Below are 20,430 nucleotides of genomic sequence, written 5' to 3' on the forward strand. Positions count from 1 at the left end.
TCCCCTAATCTTAAAACTAAATTCCTCCTTCAAATTACCTATCTTCCCTCTCTCCAGTTCTGTTTCTACCCCTTTTTAAAAAAATATTTTGATTTTTTTACAAAGGAGATAGTTAGAAACATCCATGAGAAACATCGATCACCTGCCTCCTGCATCCCTCCCCACCCCCCCACTGGGGATGTGCCTGCAACCAAGGTACATGTCCTTGACTGGAATCGAACCCGGGACCTTTCAGTCTGCAGGCCGACGCTCTATCCACTGAGCCAAACCAGTCAGGCTCTACCCTTTTTTCTGAAGCCGTTCCCATCAGGCTTTCATCCTCACTACTCCAATGTGAGAGCCAAAGGTCAATATAGCCTCTTGGCAATTGACTTGGTTGCTTGTCCTGATTTCCTTCCATGGCTTCCTCGTATTTCAGTGGCTGCCGTCTCCTTTGGTTTCATAACCATCTCAATCCCTGAAATGCTTGAGTGCTCCAAGGATCCTCACATAACTTTTATGTCTCCCAGACTTAGATTCAGCTTGTACCTTTATTCTGAACTTGATTCATATGACCTTCTTGATATTTCCACATTAATAGGCATTTCAACCTTAACACCTCCAAAATTAATCTATTCCCATTCTTTCCCATTTTAGTAAATGGCAACTCTATTCTTCAAGTGGCTCAGGCATCTAACTCTTCTTTTTCTCACACCCTTCATGCATTAATCAATCAAATCTTGTGTATCGTTTTATTTGGATATACCCAGATATCTCACCCCTCCAATGCTTGCACTTTGCCCAAGCCACCTACCAGTCTCTCACTTGGTCTACAGCAGCATTCTGTCCCCGCCCCTGATCCCTTACAATGTATTCTCAAACAAAAGCTAAAGTGATTCTTTTATTTTTATTGCTTTCAGAGAGGAAGGAAGGGGAGAGAAACATCAATGATGAGAGAGAACCACTGATTAGCTGCCTCACGTACGAGCCCTACTGGGGATCGAACCTTTGACAGGAATGGAACATGTGACCCTTCAGTCCACAGGCCTGTGCTCTATCAACTGAGCCAAATTTGCTACGACCTAAAGTGATTCTTTTATTTAATAAAAGTGATTCTTTAAAAGGCTTCCTCTCACAATGCCCTAGTCCCTATACAACTTGGCATCCTGCTACCTATGACCTCATTTCCTCCTTTTCCTCTCCCATGCTCTGCTCTGTCTCCCTGGCCTCTTTTCTGTTCTTAGAATGTAGTAGACATCCCCCGCCTCAGAATAATTTGTGCACTTTCCATTCTTCCTACCTGGAATGCTTTTCCCAAATAAAGAACATTGCTTGTTCCCTCGCTTCCTTCAGGTCTTTGCTGTTTTCTTCTCAGTGAGCCTCCCTCCCCTCTTGAAGCAACTAAACAAATCGTTCCTCAGCATTCTCCATTACTGCCTCACCGCTTCATTTTTCCCACAAAACTTACCCTACCCGATATATTTTTCTTTTTAAGAAGAATATATTTTATTGATTTTTTCTTACAGAGAGGGAGAGGGATAGAGTTAGAAACATCGATGAGAGAAACATCGATCAGCTGCCTCCTGCACACCCCCTACTGGGAATGTGCCCACAAGGAAGGTACATGCCCTTGACTGGAATCGAATCTGGGACCCTCAGGTCCGCAGGCTGATTCTCTATTCACTGAGCCAAACCGGTTAGGGCTATTTTATTATTTTTCTATCTCTTCTAAGAATAGTAATTTTTCCCCTGCTTTGCCAAGTGTCTGGCACACAATCTTCTTGAGTGTATGAATGCTGTTCATAATGCAGTTTAAACAGCACTGGCTTCATGCACTCCTGAGGAAGGTGACACTGACTGCTATCTATCTTTGCAAGGGAGCCCACAGCACAGAGGGGACTCCAGGGGTTCAGCTCTCAGTGGCAGTCTTGGTACCAATCAGCCATATGACATTGGGTAAATAACTTCCCTTTCTGGCCCTCAATTTCCTCACCTGCCAAAGGAAATTATTGCTTTAAATGATCTCACAGGATTTTTTAGAATGCAAAATGAAAGATGAAGTGTTAACTAGAAAGTGGTGTTTTTATATTACCTACAAAGATATTCTTACCTGACATTTTGTGTTTTTTAAAGGCAATAAACATACCTGGAGTTAACTCCCATACTCGTTTAGGGACTTCAGAAGATGCAGTTTTGGTGTTTGAGCTCCAGTCATTTGACAGGGAAAGCTCTTGATGCCAGCCTGTCCTTTCTTCTGGGAATATTCACTCTTGACATGTGAATACTTTCTCTCAACATTCTTGTCCAAACTAGTGAGTGGTCAGTGGCCCTGGTGCTGGGCTCCCATGGGAGTTTTGTTTCATAATCACTTGTGGGTATGTGGTCGGTTAGCCTCCTCTCAGCCCATCGGTAACTCCAAAACCTAATTTTTGCAGCTACAAGATGTGGTAAATAACAATTGGCTCACATGTACTAGTATCTTGATGTTTAATGATATATCAACAATTTATCCAAAGTAGTACTCAATGTATGGCATATCTCAAAACCTCCATAAATGCTTTACATAAAGGGAGTGTGTATTAAGCTTCCAGTTTCTAAGTTTTTTCACCATGTTCTTACCCCAAGCGAAGGACCTGAAACTGTATAGGTTTCTCCCCTTGGTTTCAAAATCTTCCCCATCCTATTGAGAGCAGAGTTATGCACTGCCCCGATCACAACAGCATCATTCACAACAGCCAAAGGGTGCAAGGAACCAAAGTGTCCACCTGGCGAACAATGGAACAGTATTCAGTCTTAAAAAGTCAGGAAATTCTGACACATGTTGCAACATGCGTGAACATTAAAGATGCTACGTTCGGTGAAATAAGCCAGTCACACGCAAAACCCCCCCAATATGTTTGTGGGGTTCCACTTACATGAGGCTCCCGAGTAATCACATTTAGACAGAAAGTAGGAGGGTGGTCGCAGGAGCTGGGGGAACGGGGCCTCGGCACGGAATTCATTTAATGGGAGGAAGAGTTCAGGGGATGCTGCATCCCACGGCGAGTGTCCTGACCTCCGCTGTGCACTCAGAAATGGTTCAGACGGTCCGTTTTATGCTGCTGACCACACCCCCCATTCCATTCATCACACCCTCCTTCCCCCCGTCCCGTGTGCGCTCTGCTCTCACTTCACTCCCGGCGCAACACGCACTCGGGGCCCGCGCCCCGCGGCGCCTCTGCCCCGGAGCGCTTTCCCCATCGCCCGCCCGTTTTCACAGGGCTGCTCGCGCTTTCGCCCTGGAGATGTCACCTCTTCCAGGTCCCAGGAGCCAAACCCCCATGACACCCTATTCCTGCGGCCCACGGTGCTCGCTGCCGCACTGCAGAGGGGCCCACACAGGTCTCTACTGTTTGAGCCGTCTCCCCAGCCCGACGTGTGTGCCCGGAGGCCGGGGCGTTACCTGCCGTCCTCCCGCGCCCCTCCCCAACCGGACACAACCCCCAGCACGGCGTGCGGCGCACAAGAGCTGCCCGGGAGCACGCAACGCACAGGACTCCGCCATGCGCTGGCGATGGAGGGAGCCAACTCGGACCGAGGGGTTTCCGCGAGGCGGTGTGGGGTCGACACGAAGCTGACAATGTCGTACGGGCGAGCGCAGGCTCCTGCTCGGCAAACCCTAGGTGCAGCCTCACAACGCGCCCTCTGGCTCCGCAGCACTGTCCTAGAGGGAAACGCGACGGGGGCAGCGCGGCGTGGAGACGCTCGTCCCACCAAACAGGCTCCGCTCCAAACAGGTCAAAGAACCGTTAAAAAGTGTGCTTCCGGCGCAAGTGCCGCCCCAACTCCAGAAAGGAAGGAAAAGGGACGCGGTACGGAAAGTCGGAGGGTCCGCGGGCGGGGGAGCGCGCAACCCCGAAGGGAAAGGCCGGCTCCTTCAGGGCCAGAAGCCGGCCCGAGGCGGGTCCTCCTGGACCCTTTGCACCGCACGGCCTGCTCTCCGGAGCCCTGCCGTCTGGCCGCTTAGACCCGACCCTCCTGGTTTAGCCTAGTTTTGCAGCCAGTTTCCCGGCAGCCATTCTGCACCCTGGCCACGACTCCTTAGGGAACCTGCCCTCTACGGGTCCCCGTCAGGGTCATCCGACGTGCTCCGAGGGCGAAAGCTCGCGGAATTCCAGCTTCCACGTCCGGCGCCGCCAAGCCTGCGCTTGCGCGGGGCGTGACCATAGAGACGCAGCCGCCTCTCTGGCCTCGGTTTACACTCTCTATGGTCCCGCTGGGTCGGTGGCGGTAAGGAGAAAAAGGGAGAGCGCAGTGCGCAGGCGCTCTCGGCTTTTTTTTTTTTTTTTTTTTAATCCCAGCACCAAGCACTTAACCTCATTAGGGTGGAGGAGAAGGCGGCGGCGATCTGGTAAGGCAGCGGCAACTCGAGCGAATAATGCGGCTGCAAGTGTGCGGTGAGGGCGAGGGGAGGTAGAGCCCAGCCCGCCCAGGCCCCCGCGCCTCCCCGCGGTGGAGGGCGCCGGGACGGGGTGGGGGCGATGCCAGTGGATCGCCGGTCCCAGGCTGCTTTGCAGAGGCTGGGGGAGGGTGCCGGCTGTGAGGTCAGCTTGCTTTGTGTGCCCCTTTCTCCTTTCCTCTCCCAGACCCCACCCCTGACCAGACTCAACCCGGCCGGTGGGAGAAGCCAGCGAACCCCAATCGTATTGGGAAAGACCCCCCGGAATCGCACGGGGAGGGGGCAAGGGAGAGAAACCCACCACAGCTAGTCGGCGAGTGATGGGTGTGGAGAGATCCAGAGGGAAGGGGTGCCGGGGAGGCGGGCGGCGAGGCTCCCGGCCCGGCCAGACAAAAGCTGAGCTGGCGGCGGGCGGGATGCGGGGTCCCCTCGATCCCTGGGGCGCGGGGAGCTTTCGGGAGCTGGGCAGGCGAGTGCTGAGTGAAGCCGGTGTAGCCTCCTCTACTTGCCTTTGTTGTTGTTCGTGTTGGCAGAGGCGCCCTGCCGAGGAGTGTGCGATCTTGCCCCTTAGCCTGGCTGGGTACAACGGAGCTAATCGAATTGTGCTTTCCGTGTTCTGAGCCGCTCCGCTGGGTATGGGGTTTTCTAGCTTTGAACTTATTACATAACTAGTGGCCCGGTGCACGAAATTCGTGCACAGGAGTGGGGGGGGGGGAGAGGGGGTGTCCCTCAGCCCGGCCTCCGCCCTCTCCAATTTGGGACCTCCCAGGGAATTACCTCAGTCGGACATCCCTCTCATAATCTAGAACCTGTCTCCTAACCGCTTGCCTGCCTGATTGCCCCTAACTGCTTCTGCCTGCCAGCCTGATCATCCCTAACTGCTCCCCTGCTGGCTTGATTGCCCCTAACCATCTCTGCATCAGCCCTACACCCAGGACCTGGGACCTGGGCTTCCCTCCCTGTGGTCAGCCACAGGCACATGGAACCCAGGCCGGCTTTTCCCAAGCTGGTTGCAGCTGCAGGGGATGGTGGGCAGGTGGCTTTGCCCGAGCTGCAGCCGCAGGTGCTGGCACCTGGGACCACAGGGTGGGCGGCTTCTCCATCTCCCAGGCCACAGCTAGCTGTAGGCACTGGTGCCCGGGACTGCTGGCAGGTGGCTTTGCCCGGCCCTGCTTTGTCAGGAAGGATGTGCGGATGGTCGTGCAGAAGAAGTGCCGTCTAATTAGCATATTACCCTTTTATTAGAATAGATCATGGTGTGTGTTTTTTTTTGGCTATCATTAACCATAGTAACTGTTGCTTATGTATTAAAGTTCTATTCCTGCTAAGTCTAGTCTAGAAGCAGCCTCAGAATCCTTCTCACCATTCATCTCAAGTCTGATGCTTAGTTGACCAGAATTAATACCTGAGGTGAAGCCTCTTACTGCAGATGTATCCCAGAATGTATGGCATCCTCTCTGCTTTGTGATCCAGCTAATAATGCATTGCCTCGATCATGTTGATTGAGGTCATTCTTCCCCTTGCAGTTTCTAGTAGATTACCATCTACTGCCTAGGAAGTAAAATTGACTGTCTCCATGTAGATCGCAAAATAAGGCATTTTTCTCATCGATAAAATTTCATTCTTTCAGCATGAGTAATTTTGTCAACAACGTTTTGAGGCAGTAACAGTTTGTAACAAATTGAATTATTGTTTCAGGTACTGTGCTGTGTCATACACAGATTTCATTTTATCTTTGCAACAACTCTATACAGTAGATACTATAATGACAGAAGAGAACACTGAGGTATAGAGAGATCAGGTAACTTGACCAGTAAAACCTGAAAGTGGCTGAGTCTCATTTCAAATCCATGAGCCATGCCATTTAACCATTACACTCCACTCAGCATTGTGCTAGGGCAGTGATGGCGAACGTATGACACGTGTGTCAGAGTTAAATGGCATTTAAATATATAAAATAAATATCAAAAATATGTCTTTGTTTTACTATGGTTGCAAATATCAAAAAATTTCTATATGTGACACGGCACCAGAGTTAAGTTAGGGTTTTTCAAAATGCTGACACGCCGAGCTCAAAGGGTTCGCCATCACTGTGCTAGAGTGTGCTCTTACTGGCTCACAAATTTTCAGGGATTTTGTAAGCTGGTTGTTAAACATGTTTATTATTAAAAATTAAATTATATAATCTTAAAAGTGAATAAATTATATTAAAACCAAAGGTAATAAATACTCTAAATTCATCACTTCTCAATTATTTACTACACTGTTCTGACTCTTGACATTATTTATATCTTTTGGGTCTTTCTGGTAGAATATAATAGTGTATTACTGCATGTTCCTCCTCAGCTCTACATCTAGTGGCATCACATTAGCAGCTGAAATCAGCCATGGATGGAGAATTTATGCCACAGAAATTGGCCGATAGTATATGTCAGAGTTTTGTTTTCTTTGGTTGAGAGCCAGTTGTTAAACATTTATCAGCACAACACTGACCACATTGGTGGTGGTGGTCTTGTCAGAATGTGTTATATTATGCAGATGAAAATCTATTTAAACAGACTTGATATGGATATAATATGTCTTGCCCTCTCCCTGCCCCTTCCCTTTGTAGCCTTTGTTACCTTAAGGACTCTAGTTTTCCACTTATATGTTTAAATACCAACCTTACCGGCTTAAAAATGTAAGCTTTTAACACTGCTCTCTCTGTTCCGTATCCTTCAGATGAAAAGTGGAGTTGGGTTGCGGCGCAGGAGAGAAATTTGGAAGGGGAATATTGGAGTAATGACTGCAGTAGGAGAAGAGGGAACCCTTTCCTTGGACCACAGGGGTTGCAGCTTCTCCGGGTGGCTGCAGCCTGGGACCTCGGGGCGGGTGGCTTGTCTGGCGCCTGGACCACAGGTGCGCGGCTTCTCTGTGTCCCCTGTGATGCAGTGTGGGGAGCTTCTCTGGCCAGCTGTGGTCTGGGATCACCGGGCAGGCGGCTTCTTCATCTCCGGGGCGGAAGCCAGCCTCAGGCGCTGGAGCCGGACTTCTGTCTCCCCTGACTTCTGTGTCTCCAACAGGCCTGGAGCGGCCAGAGCTGGGATGCTTGCATGGTAGCTGTGGCTGCAATGCAAGTATCCCGGCTCCAGCCTCTGCCATCTTTGTTGGGTTAATGTGCATATCACTCTAGATTGGCTGGTGGGCGTGGCTTAGCATAGCAGAGGGATGGCTAATTTGCATGTTTGTCTATTATTATATGTCTATTATTGTATAGGATGTTTTAAAAACAATTATGCATGTTCCTAAAATTTTAAAAAAAAGTTAGGTAGAGCCTTGAAAGCATGTTTCGTTGCATCTGGACCAGTTTCTGTCTTGGGGTTCGTTCATGAATACGGACCGATCACAGAACCCGTGAGCTCTTTGATCGCGATCCTTTAATAGTGGATGTGGCAGTGAGCGCTGCAGACCTAGTCCTTCGGGAGGCGGTGATGCAGAAGCGTCAGGGGGAGAAGTAGTTGCATGCTGTCATGTGCCTTGCACCGAATGCGGGTGCCTCGGTCTGCTATAAATTCTGGCTTTAAAAGTTGCTTCTATTCCTGTTAGTTGTCACATACACTGAGCACTTGCTACGAAGCCTCCTGGACAGTGGGCTCCTTTTGGAGGAGTGGGAGAATAGTAACATTGATGCACGCAGACCATATAAATAACAAAAATAACACCATGATGTCCCAGTGTGACTCCATATTATTTATTTCCTCTATTTGCTAAGAAGGATTTAAATTTTGGTGTGCTGTTTGCTTATTCATCTTTGTAAACTTACGTAAGTTTTTCTTTTTAGCAATTGTTACTCAAATCTCCCTTTCCGTAATTCATAGTTTATTAGCTAACCTATAGCCCTGTTTTAGATTTTTAAAGTTTCACTTTTTATTGAGGAGTTTTCAGCCATAGCTTTATATTTTCTTAAGTAAGTCAGAAATCTTTTGAAGAGACTGTTGGTGGTGGAGGTGTCAGAAACTATCACCATATAATCTTAGTGGCAGATAAAGCAAAGGCCTTTTGCTAAACTGACATTTTAGTGTTAGAGCTGAAAACCAGATCTCCTAGTGTGTCAGGATTTTGGCCACAGACTCAACTTTATGTAAAAGGGATAAGCATTTTTTTTGGACTAATAGGAAACAAAAGTTTGAAACGTGGCGTGTGCTTCCGTAACTGCTGTGATAGAACCTCGGGTAGTTCAGATGATGGGAACTTGCTTTTTATAGAGCAAGATTTCAGACCCTGAAAATAGTTTGACAGGGATGTTGAGAAATGATTGGCTAGAAGAACATTAAGTTTATTGTTCAAATGTGATATATTTTGTTCACTGGTTTTGGATTTAGATATTTTGCTTCAGTCTTTTGTTAATTCTATTTTCTTAAGTGACAGTCTCATGATTTATAAGTTGGGTAATATAGTTTATTGGATCAGATACTTAAATTTGTTTTTTTGAGACTCCATATAGTCTTAATAGTCTTCTACTTAAAGTCATAGTTTTTAGATTATTCCATAATACATTTTATTTTGTAGTACTATTAGTAAATATTATAACCATTGAAGGGATTATAACTATTACACTTAGAGCTGAATTATTAAAACTGTCAGTTTATTTTAATAACTGCAAGTCGTTGTCATATTGAATAGTGGAAAGAGTAGACAATAGTAAAAAATAACAAATGTTTAAAAACAATCATCTAAAAGATTTCCTAGAAAATAAGAGAAGGATCATTAGTCTTAAACAAGAAGCTAAGTTAAGAAGAAATCATTGCCTAGCCGGCGTGGCTCAGGCTATAAGCCAGGAGGTCACAGTTCGGTTCCGGTCAGGGCACATGCCTGGGTTTCCGGCTCCATCCCTAATTGGGGTTGTGCAGGAGGCAGCCAATCAATGATTCTCTCTCATCATTGATGTTTCTATCTCTCTCTCCCTCTCTATTTCTCTCCAAAATCAATAAAAAATATTTTTTTTTAAAAAAGAAATCATTGATGAAGTAGTTTTTGGTTTGTAAAATGTAATTTAAGAAATTAATCGAACTTTTTTTTTTTTTTACCCAGTGCAATCAGGGTAAAAAATGTATGTGTGTTACTAAATGATTGTGTCAGCACCAGAATTTAGTGATTGTTTTACTACCATAGGGCTACTCCTCTTCTGTTTTTTTTTTTTAGCTTTGATAACTGAAAGTTTACTCCTTACCACTCTGATACAAATTTGTGCTGTTCATTTTTTTTGAAAGGGCTCTATATTTTTACATCATGCTTAATTATTGTTTCCCTATGCATTCTCTCTTGGCATTGCATTGGCCAGAATATAAGTCCAAAACTGATAAAAGATTCCTGGGTCCGTGTAGCAATTTTTGGTCAATTTTATTATGAAATTTTCAAACCTCTGTAGTTGCAGTGCTTCCACTCAGCCAGCTTTCCCGTGGTTCTGGATGACAGTTGTTCTGTATTTTAGTTGTAATTTTGATGTGGCTGTGGGAGGCGGTTACCTATGCCGCCGCCTTGGTTCTGCTCTTCTCCTTTATGCTCAGACATAAAGGCCATAGGGAATGCTCTCCTCCCCAGGTTCTGTGGCGGTCCTCAGATCCGGTGGCAGTCCGCGTCTACATCTCCTTATGGTTCTCTGAAGACTTAGCTCAAATAGCAGCCTTTCTTCCTCTACATTTTTGTTGACTTTCTTCCTGCCTCTCGCCTGGAAGTCTCCACTCCTTGCTGTTTCCTACTGTGTGTATTCATTACGTGCTTCCTTGGAAGATCACGCCTGTGCATTTACTCTTGTCTAGATCCTTGACGGCCCTGCGAGTTTGTAGAACACTTAGTGGTAGCCTCTGTTGCTTACTCCTGGGACATGTGTAACTGCAGAATGTATGAAAGAATAAATCAACATGTCATTACTTAGAACAGTAGAATTTGAGCCTTGGAAAAGTTCTTAGAGGACAACCCCCAGTCGAATATCCTGCCTTCTGTTTACTGTAGTCTGATCTTCGGCCTCAGACTGCAGGCATGCTTCACTGTTCCTGGACAGGTCTGGTTGCTAGAAAGGTATTTTAGACTGTACGACAACCTCCCCCTCCCCTGCTGATTTTAGTTATACCCTGTGCAGCAACATGAGTTAAGTCTGCTGCTTCGCCTGTAGTAGCTTCTCATCTCCTAGGACAGTCATCAGGCCTTTTCTAGGTTTATTGATGAATTCATCTATTAAACCTTTCTTTCGTTAGGCACCAGGTACCATGAGGGTACAGTTGAAGACATACATGGTCCTCACACTTCAGGGTCTGACAATTTAGGGGCTGAGAGATGAAATGGTATGAATTGATGCCGGTTATGCTGGAAGTGTGTAAATCCTTCCTGGTTTAATATGATTTCAGCATGCTTTCTTTAGACAACTCTGGTTTTGCTAGTGTCCCTTATATGTGTTTAAAATAAAACCATTTGATATTGTGACTTGAGCAGCATCTACAACTATTGTCTTAGGTTAGGAAGCTGTATCAGTGATTTCAAACTTCATTGTGCATTTGGCTCTGCCACTATACTAGCTCTGTGACGTTATCACGTTAAATCATCTCTGTATTTTAATGTTTTCATCTATAAAATGAGGGTGAAAGGAGGATGGTGGTAATAGTAGTGCTTACTTACAGGGTTGTTGTAAGGATTAAATGAGATAATATATGTAAAGTGCTGAGAATAGTGGCTGGCATACAATGAATGGATGAATATATAACATGTACCGTTAATATTAATAATAATGTAGGACTAGTAGCAGTAATCAAGTCACTAGACTCAATGGGGAGCTTGTTAAAATATAAATGGCCAGGCCTTATTTATTTACTAGAGGCCTGATGCACGAAATTCATGCAAGAGTAGGTTCTCACAGCCCCTGCTTTGTCCTCATAGCCCTGGCTTTGTCCGGACAGTTGTCTGGACACTCGTTCTGCTGTTCGACTGTTTGGTCAATTTGCATATTACACTTTTATTATTATAGATTATTATAGAATATCTGTCTACCTAGAGATTTGGTCAGAAAGTCTGAGTGGAGACTGGGCAGCCACAGTTTTAACACTCCCCAGGTGATTCTTAAAATCCCCCAAATATGAGAATCCTGCACTCCATATTAATATTGTCAGTGATTGCATTGGCTTTTACAAATTTAAAAACTTACCAGGTAATAGGAGAATAGGTTTTCCTAAAAGATTCAAACAGAGCAGATAAAGTGAAATGCATGGCCCTGGGTCCCAGGCCCCTTGGGAAGCATTATGCACTTAGTATCAGTTTGGAACTTACTCTTCTAAACACTTACCCTTTTTTGTAGCTACATATATATGAATATCTTCATAATAATGGGCAGATTTAACGGTAAAAGGTTTTTTTAAATAACTTATATTCATAATGTTGTTTGCTTCCTTACAAGTCCTGGGACGTAGATAGGGGAGATATTCTGTCAATTTACAGATGAGAAACCAAGTTAAATCCAGTATGTGATAGAGCCAGATGAGAACTGGGCCTTCTGTTTCTCAGCTTAATGTTCTTTTCGTGTGCGCTGTCTCTTAGCTACATCATTTTGTTGGCTTATATTGAAGTTATAGTTCATGAAGCCTTCTGATCTTTTGCCATGTGAATAGTTGCCAAACCAGATCTCCTATCTTTTAGTTTGCTTATACTTGCTTTTTAAAAAATGTACATTCAAGGTTTAATAGTTACATATATCTGTTAAGATTTATCTTTTTGTGGAAAAAAATCTAGAACTGGCATGGCATATTTTGGTGAGGTTATCTTAATTCAGGATAGCTGAGGTCAATGAATGTACTTTCAACCTGCTTCTGTAACTGTTGTTCATCTAACTTGCCAAGCAGGATCAGTAAAATTTATTTATAGTCTTATTAAAATAATATAGCAATAATACAGAAAGTGCAGAGACCAGAGGAAGAAAACCCACATGAAACCATTCTAACACAGCTGTTATTTGTTAATGTATCACCCTTTGAGGCTGTCCACATGTCCATACTTTGTAGAAAGTAATTTTAGGTGTTGCATGTTTTATGAATAGTTTCTGTGTAATGACATAGTATGCATCATTTTAATGCCTAATAGTTCTGTCATATTTGAATTAATATGGCAAATTTGGTAAACTGGGATCCTTGACATGCAAGTATCTTTTATTTTTTTGTATTACATATACTACAACAGTGACTATTTTTTGAATATAGTTTGTTTCTTTTGTGTTGTTTTAGGATAAATTCAAAGTGAGATTATTGGATGACTTTTATGCATATTGCCTGACTCAAAAGGTGTACCAGTTAATAATTTTCCTAGCAATTTAAGGACATACCAATTTCACAAAATTTTTACCGACTTCTGGTAATATAATTTAAGTATATTTTTTGTTATTGTGAAGAGTGTAGAATGTACATTATTTTTATTTTTCATGTCTTAGTGTGTATTTATTTTTAAAAAGAATAAGCAATAATGACAGACTTTTATATGAACCCACTGTATGCAGTTTTTAAAAAAAAATAGATTTTATTGATTTTTTACAGAGAGGAAGGGAGAGGGACAGAGAGTTAGAAACATCGATGTGAGAGAAACATGGACCAGCTGCCTCCTGCACACTCTCCCTCCTGGGGATGTGCCCGCAACCAAGGTACATGCCCTTGACCGGAATCGAACCTGGGACCCTTGAGTCCGCAGGCCGACGCTCTAACCACTGAGCCAAACCGGTTAGGGCCCCACTATATGCAGTTTTTATTGGATGTTCTGTGCAGGTGTTCTCTCGGCCATCCTTGGTTTCCATTCCTGTCCTGCATTGCTAGGTAGGTGTGGAGGAAACTGCACCTCTTGCTTTGGGTGGCAGACTGTTCTAGTTGTCAGTATCAGAATGTAATCTAACATTTTTGTGGCCTACCTTCAAGTGTTTCTACAGTTATGCCCAAGACCCTACCCGAAATACAGGCTGGGGCAAAAGTAGGTTTACAGCTGTGAGTTCGTGAAACACTGTATTATTTATTAATTATTGTATTATTTTCCATATGAACAACTACAATCTGCTTTTATCCTATCCTGTGTTTAGTAATCAGAATGTCGTGGTGGCGGCGAGGCATCTGCTTTTTTAAGTTTCCCAGGTGATTCTGAGGCCATTTGAACTTGAGTGCTGCCGCAGGCCCACCTTCTAGCTAATTTTCTGCTCAGTTTCTTCAGTGCCTTGTGAGTAGAGGCAGACTCCTGTGAAGGGTTGCTCAGACGTGCTAACAGAGGCCTGTTGTATAGAGAATGAATAGCAGAGTGGTGCCCTTCCTAATGTAGAGTAGCTGGTTCATTCTAGGAACAATAAGCCAGTCTTTCCACGAGTAGTTGAACTGTATAAAAACAGCTCCTTCTCTGAAGTCCTCTCCTGCGGCTGTGGCTGTTGTTTTATTGACGTTCCCATAAGTCCTCAGCTGTTCAGTGTTAGGGTGGCACATAGACCTATTACAACAGCAGTAGCCACCATAGACTGAACACCCAGCATTTGCCAGGCACTAGCCTGGGTGCTATAGGTACACTTTATATATATATAAAGAGAGAGAGAGAGAGAGAGAGAATGATTGATTTCAGAGCAGAAGGGTGAGGGAGAGAGAGAGAGAAACATCAGTGATGAGAGACAGTCATTGATCAGCTGCCTCCTGCACACCCCCTACTGGAGATTGAGCCCACAATCTGGGCATGTGCCCTGACCAGGAATTGAACTGTGACTTCCTGCTCAACCACTGAGCTACACCAGCCGGGCTATAGATATACTTTGCCACTTCTTTTAGCAACATTTAAAGGCAGATACTATTTTATTTTTTTAACTAGAGGTTCGGTGCACCGGTGGGGTCCCTCGACTTGGCCTGTGCCCTCTCGCAATCTGGGATCCCTCAGGAGATGTTGGACTGGGGGTTTCGGCCCAATCCCCACAGCCAGGCCGAGGGACCCCCCCAGTACATGGGCCTCTAGTATGCATATAAGATCTTTGGTTTGCCGAAACCGGTTTGGCTCAGTGGATAGAGCGTCGGCCTGCGGACTGAAAGGTCCCAGGTTCGATTCCGGTCAAGGGCATGTACCTGGGTTGCGGGCACATCCCCAGTGGGAGATGTGCAGGAGGCAGCCGATCGGTGTTTCTCATCGATGTTTCTGACTCTCTGTCTCTTTCCTTTCCTCTCTGTAAAAAATCAATAAAATATATTTTTTAAAAAAAATATCTTTGGTTATCTCTCCCAGCCCTCCCCCCTCCCCTCTTCCCTCTGAGATTCATCAGTCTGGTCCATGTTTTGATGCATGTGCGTTGAGCGTCTGCCCCCTGGTGGTCAGTGCGCATCATAGCTACTGGTCAAACGGTCGAACCATTGCTTAGGCTTTTATATATATAGATGCAGGGAAACTGAGGCTTAGAAGAGAAGTTGAATAATTTGGTCGTGATCACACAGCAGCAAAGTAGCAGAGTTTGGCTCTCGGACTCTTCCTGTTCCTTTTCATTTATTTCTGTTCTTTCCCAGAATGAAAGGTCATTGGGCTGTCTTGGGAGAAAATGCTCCCAGCATCCAGCTGCAGCTGGAGATGCCTCCTCATTCATTGGGAAGAACATGGAGATGCATGTTTCTCACTAGGGTTTCTATAAAGGGGTAGATAAGGTATCTACAGACATTTTTAGACTTAAGTCCCTGATTGAAATCTATCCTTGGACAGTCCAAATCACTAAAGACCTATATAAGCTTTTTTTTTTTTTAACATTGGGCACCAGTAGTTTTATTGCTAGCTTTACCCAGTGGCCACATAAGTTTCTATTGAACGAGTACAAAAAATGTTTTACAAAGTATCATACTTTAAAAAGATACTAGCTTGTAAGAACATGTAATAAATAACTTCAAAATGCAATGGGTATTTAATTTTAAGGCTTGCCTTTAACATTTATGTCAAACACTGTGTAATATGAAAACACGAGAATGCTTGTGATCTGCCTACAATGTGTTAATTTAAGATTTTATTGTAAAATATAACAATATGCAATTTAAGCCATATTTAAGTATATAATTCAGTAGAATTAAGTACATTCACACTGTTGTGCAACCATCACCACAGTCTAAATCGTTTCCATCACTCCAAACAGAAATGTAACTATTAAGCAGTAAATCCCCATTCCTTCCTCTCCTGCAGCCACTGGTAACTTCTGATCTGCTTTCTGTCTCTGAATTGGCCGATTCTACATATTTAATATAAGTGGGATCATATAATATTTGTCCTTTTGCCACTGGTTTATTCCACTTAGCATATTTTCAAGGTTCATTTATGTTGTAGCATGTTTTAGAATGTTATTCCTTTTTTAAAAAAAATATTTTTATTGATTTCAGAGAGGAAGAGAGGGAGAGAAAGAAACAGCAATGATGAGAGAGAATCATTGATTGGCTGCCTCCTCCACGCTCCACACTGGGGATCTAGCCTGCAAACCAGGCATGTGCCTGGACCGGGGATTGAACCCATGACCTCCTGGTTCATAGGTCGCTGCTCAACCACTGAGCCACACTGTTGGGGCAGAATGTTATTCCTTCTTAATTGCTGAATAGTATTCCATTGTATGGATATACTACATTTTGTTAATCCTTTCATCTGTTGACGGATATTGGATTGTTTCCACTTTTTGACTATTGTGAACAATGCTACGATGTACATTGTTTTACAAATTCGTATTTGAGTCTCTGTTTTCAGTTCTTTTGGGTGCATACCTAGGGGTAGACAACCTGGGTTGGCTGGTAATTCTTTGCTTAGCTTTTTGAGAAGCTGCCAAACGTTTCCCCAGTGGCTGTATCATTTTACACTCCCAGCAGCACCATGTGAAGGTTTCAGTTTCTCTACATCCTTGCCAGCACTTGTTATTTTCTTTCTTTCTTTTGCCTTTTTAAAATTTAAAGCCATCCTAGTAAGTGTGAAGTAGTATCTCATTGTGGTTTTGATTTGTATTTTCCTAATGATGAAGCAGTTGAGCATCTTTTCATGTATTTATTGGCCATTTGTATATTCTTTTTAAAAATACGTATTTTTATTGATTTCAGAGAGGATGGGAGAGGGAGAGAGACATAGAAACATCAATGATGAGAGAATGATCGATCGGCTGCCTCCTGCATGTGCCCTGACCGGGAATTGAACCGTGACCTCTTGGTTCATAGGTCGATGCTCAACCATTGAGCAACACTGGCTGGGTCATTTGTGTATTCTTATTTGGAGAACTATCTATTCAAGGTCTTTGCCCATTTTTAAATTGGATAGTGTGTTTTTCTGTTGTTGAGTTTTACAAGTTCTTAAATATTCTGGATGTTAAACCCTTGTCAGATACATGATTTGCAAATACTTTTTCCCAGTTATTCTGTAGATTGTCATTTCACTTTCTTAAAATGTCTGTTGAGAAACAAAAATTTTTAATATTGATGAAGTCCAATTAATCTGTTTTTTGTTTGTTTCTTTCTTTTTGCTGTGCCTGCTTTTGGTATGATATCTAAGAATCTGTTGCCAAATCCAGGGTCATAAAGATTTATTCCTATGTTTTCTTAGAGTTTTATAGTTTTAGCTCTGATATTTAGGTTATTGATCCGTTTTAAGTTAATTTTTGTATATAGTGTGAAGTTGGGATCCAACTTCATTGTTTTGCATGTTGGTTCCAGTTGTTCCAGCACCATTTGTTGAAGACTGATATAACTTTTTTTTTTTTACACCAAGCAACCTACAGGGCTGCTTCTTCTGATATAATTTTTTATTTACTTATTTTCTGTATCACTCACTGGTGTTTATATTTTGCTCTGAGTTTTTTTACTTTACTACTTACTCTCCTCAACCGAACCCCGCCTCTGCCCTGTTGTCTTTCTTTAAAGGAGCATACATGGATATTTTGTGTGTATTACAGCTTTGCTGCTTGACATGTAATAGAGACACTAACAAGTCTGAGTTCCTTCCCTTTCATTCAGTTTTGTGTTCTTACTTTTGCGTTGTTTGTTTTCCAGAATAGATTGTAAGGACCTTCAAGATAAGTTTGTATTATATTTCTTTGTTTTCCATTTTCCAATTCTTTCTTGTCCCCCCATCACTCTGGTGCCCAGTCTAGTATCATGCAAGTCATGTGCTTAACTTTTATTGACTGAATTATGAAGCTAAAATACTATTTTGAGTTCGTGCAATGTATAATATACAGATGATGTATTATAGAATTGCACACCTGAAATCTGGGCAATTTTATTTTATTGTTTTATAGTTTTTATTTCTTTTTAATCCTCACCCGAGAATACTTTTTCATTGATTTTCAGAAAGAGTGGAAGAGAGAGAGACAAAGACAGAGAGAGATATTGATGTGGGAGAAACACATCGATTGGTTGCCTCCTGTACGTGCCCCGACCAGGGCCCCTTGCTGGGGTGGAGCCTGCAACCAAAGTATGTGCCCTTGACGGTAATCGAACTGGGACCCTCTGGTCTGCAGTCTGATGCTCTATCCACTGAGCCAAACTGGCTAGGGCCAATTTTATTAAAAAAAACCCCACATTCTTTTGAGTTTGTGTAATGAATGTATATTATTTTTCTAACATAAAATTAAAAATCATTAGGAATTCTCCCTTTGCCTAGAAATCCCAAAAGCTAACTAGTGAAGAAGTATCTGGTTTCCTGTCTGGATCTGTATTGTCAGGTTGTCCTTCATCACACTCGTTCGTGCTTAGTGGGGTCTAATGTCCGTGTCCTAAGTGACCGCCCTCGGGAGTGCATTCTGTCACCTCCGTCCCGATGTCAGTGCAGGGGAGGCTCAACCTGAAGGTTGGCCCTCGGTGTTTCATGCTCCAGTAGGTTTACTCCTAAGCAGGCATTTCTTAGTATTTTGTTATATAAGCACTTTTATCATGTGAAATACTGGTTATTCATCCATTGCTTTTTTTTAGTAGGTCATTATTATTAATAGTGGAAACAAAGAATTACTTTATTATTTTATTTTCTAGTTCCAAGCAACGTAAGAATATCAGAGAGGCCAGAGCAAATCCAGTATTTTATTTAGAAAGACCTAGGTAATATTATCAATCCTCACATTTGGGAAAATGACAAAAGGACCTGAGTTAAAAATTTTGAAAAACTTATAAAATACTGATTATTAATCTTGTAAGGAAATGTTCTGCCTAATGCTGATTGAATTTATCTATTGGTAGTAATTGGCATGCCAGGTAGATTTCCTGTGGCCTGTGACTATGTTTTAAAAGTAAACATGATGGAAAAAGCTTTTAATTACTTGGGAACTTTCAAAGGAATACTTGTTTGGACAAAGTAACAGTATTTAGATAAATTGTACAGTAATGATTTTTCGGAAACATGAAAGAATGACCAAGCTCTGGAAGGTAAGGAACATCTCCTAACCATTTGATTGTAGACCTCTTGGGGGGTGGAATGTGGTGAGTGGATGGGATGCCGAAAGGCTGCACTTAAGGTGTTAATGAGAAATGGCCCAAAACACAGTCTTAACATGTTAAGTGCCATGTCAGTCACTGGTGACTGACACTGTACTTTCCGTCCGGACCAGTCAGTCACTGGTGCCGCCAGCATATTGGTGAAATCGGATATCACGGGCCAAACGGAAAGGAAGACAAAACAGGCTTGGCGCTCAACGTGTTAAGAAAACTGTTGCTATTTATCTATTTACTAGAGGTCTGGTGCACGAAAATTGTGCATGGGTGGGGTCCCTAGGCCACCATGTGGTTCCCCGCTTCCCCCCCCCGCCCCTTCCCTCGCCACCATTCCACAGGCCGATTGGGAGGGATGGGGCACGGGAGGTTGACTGCTAGCCCCAAGGAGAGAGCTAGCTCTTGGTCCCCTGGGAAAGGGGTCGTGTCCGCCACCACCCACCCCCGGTTCCCTGTCCCAGCCGGGGCCTGCTGGCCGGGGGGAAGGACTTCAGGAAATTGGCCAGCTTGGGGAGGTTGGCTGTGGGAGCGTACCGACCACCAGGCGGCAGCTCCTGCGTTGAGTGTCTGCCCCCTGGTGGTCAGTGCACATCATAGCGACCAGTCATTCCAGTTGTTTGGTCGTAACAGTTGCTTAGGCTTTTATAAATATAGATTTATTTACTAGAGGCCCGATGCACGAAATTCATGCAAGAGTAGGCCTTCCTACCCCTGGCTGCCAGCACCAGCTTCCCTCTGGCACCCAGGACCCGGGTTTCCCTCTGGCCGCAGGCAGGCACCCAGGACCCGGGCTTCCCTCGCAGCCCCAGCATTGTCCAGAAGGACATCTGGTATGCTTTTATTATTATAGATATTGTTGCCATGTAAATAAGAGAGCCTAGAGTACATCCTGGGAAGACAGAAGAAGGATAGGTTCCTAATCTGGGGGTGGGAGAGAGATGTACCCCCTTTTTATTTTGTCCTGAGGGATATGAGGCCCTGAACCAGGTACACACTCACCTGGTTGGCCATGCTGGGGGCTGCTTGTTGCCTTCTTTATATGCTGGCTAGGCAGCTAGCCTGTGACCATGGGACCAGGAGCCTGACTCTTGGCTCTATGAATGCCATGGTCTAATTTTGTGAAGTGGCCACAGACAAGAGCCAAGAAAGCACTGCTCTTGCTGAGAGAAGGCTGTTTGAAAGTGACATCTTGCAGAGGACCCTCGGTCTTGGGAAAATCAGGACTCTTTTTTTTTTCTTTTTTAAATTAAACCTTTATTGTTCAGAGTATTACAGGTGTTCCTCTTTTTCCCGCCATAGCTCCCCTCCACCTGCTTCTTACCTCAACCTCTGCCCTTACCACCCCCCCACCCACTGTCCTCATCCATAGATGTATGATTTTTGTCCAATCTCTTCCTGCACCCCCCACACCCCTTTCCCCCTGAGGACTGTCAGTCCACTCGCTTTCTATGCCCCTGATTCTGTTATATTCACCAGTTTATTCTCTTTCATCAGATTATTTATTCACTTGATTTTTAGATTCACTTGTTAAGAGATATGTATTTGTTGTTCATATGTTTTATCTTT

At 43.9% G+C, this 20,430-nt stretch overlaps 1 protein-coding gene across 1 annotated transcript in view; it reads left to right on the forward strand.

Moving 5' to 3' along the window:
• Positions 1-1,696: 1,696 nt before the first annotated feature.
• Positions 1,697-20,430, forward strand: part of LOC107185148 (CLIP-associating protein 1-like) — a 102,705-nt gene continuing 83,971 nt past the window's right edge. The window contains exon 1 of the mRNA XM_015572487.1: positions 1,697-4,369. The gene's annotated coding sequence lies outside the window, so the exon portion shown is untranslated. The remainder of the gene's footprint in view (positions 4,370-20,430) is intronic.

The sequence above is a fragment of the Myotis davidii genome, unplaced genomic scaffold (genome assembly GCF_000327345.1).
Source record: "Myotis davidii unplaced genomic scaffold, ASM32734v1 scaffold249, whole genome shotgun sequence".
NCBI lineage: Eukaryota > Metazoa > Chordata > Mammalia > Chiroptera > Vespertilionidae > Myotis > Myotis davidii.